The sequence below is a fragment of the Mus caroli genome, chromosome 13 (genome assembly GCF_900094665.2).
Source record: "Mus caroli chromosome 13, CAROLI_EIJ_v1.1, whole genome shotgun sequence".
Taxonomy (NCBI): Eukaryota; Metazoa; Chordata; class Mammalia; order Rodentia; family Muridae; genus Mus; species Mus caroli.
In genome coordinates, this window is record NC_034582.1 from 64,512,916 (window position 1) to 64,514,348 (window position 1,433).

Consider the following 1,433-nt stretch of genomic DNA (forward strand, 5'->3'; position numbering starts at 1 on the left):
AGTGCTGGGATTAAAGGCGTGCGCCACCACGCCCGGCTCTTCTCCTCCATTCTTTACCAACTGAAGGAATAAAACTTTTATTTCTCCCTCACTAAAACATCCAGATAGAAAAATATGCCATGTAGGGTAAGTACGTGCTGTGTGGTACTAGATCCAGAGGGCTGGAAAGAGGAACGTGCTCCTGTAGGCAAGATGGCTGTGATGGAGGTTGGGTTTGTTTGTTTGGTTTGGTTTTTTTGCTTTTGCTTTTGTTTTGTTCTTGTTTTTGTTTTGTTTTATTTTTATTTATTTATTTTTTTTGTCAGATGAGTTTCTGGACTTGAGCTTAATGATGCCAGGAAAGATCTTCAGATCATGTATCAACTGGTTTGTCATCAATGTTAGGTCCATTGCCTGAGAGGTGGCAGCGGGAAGAGGAGCTCCGGTACAGGGGATGAGTATGGGTGGAGGTCCGGCGAGAGCTAAGCAGGCCTGCCTAGGCTTGGCTCTACCACCTGCTTTCCACCAAGAACTTGCCTTCTTGCCTTTGAAGGCACTAATGATATCAGTGTGGGAGCAGCTGGATAAATATTCTTGGTGTCCACTGTTCTCTCTGATTAGGTTTCCTACGAAGTGGGAATGAGGGAAGGAAGCCACAATCAAAGTCAAAGTCAGAGCCTGGCCATTTTCTGTTGCCCAGATCCCAGAATCCCTCCCTTGTTTGTGGACATGGTGTCTCCTTTGTCCTGCTCATTGTCCTGCTGCGGACATGACAGTTCCTTCCTAACAACACAGCCTGCCCCATTGTCCCAGTGCCCAGTGTCTACCCACTTCCTCTCCGTATGCCCCTCTGCGGACCACCGGGTTTCACAATTAACGCTGCAACTTTGGGGAATATCCCTCTATTCTGGCCAGCTTTGCTTTGAGGGGATCAACTCCTTGGACAATTTTCTATGTGGTATTTACGAAGGGGTTTGCGGGGTACGGAGCGGAGGCAGGTTGGAGCCCCTGACTTCACCATGATGAGCCGTAACCAGTGAGACCTCGCCAGCTGGAAGAACACGAAGAAGCAGAGCGACTTGGCTGGTTAAAGGAAAGTGCCCAGATGATGGGCTTTTTGCTGTGGCCCGCAAGCAGGGGGACTCAGAGATCACACAGCAGAAGCAGAAAAAGGCAAATGAGAAGAAGGAGGAACCCAAGTAGCCTTGTGGCTTTGTGTCCAATGCTCTCGCCCTGTGCCTGTGTGCCAGGAGTCAGTCCCACCATGGAGTATCTTCCTGTAGTGGTCACAGGTCCCAGCAGAGATGGCATTCCCTTTGCCCTGTGTCTGCAAGCAGACTCCTTCTGTGCTTCCTCCCCCTCAGGTAGCCGCTTTCCTGCAGAGCCACTCCTGGGTGTTTATTATTTCTGTGAGGCATACCCCGAAGTATTAAAAGTAGCTTTGTAATTGAAAA

The 1,433-nt window shown here is 49.1% G+C and overlaps 1 pseudogene; it reads left to right on the top strand.

Annotated features, from left to right (window-relative positions):
• Window positions 1-998: 998 nt before the first annotated feature.
• On the top strand, window positions 999-1,182 carry LOC110308680 (annotated as a pseudogene).
• The last annotated feature ends 251 nt before the right edge of the window (window positions 1,183-1,433 follow it).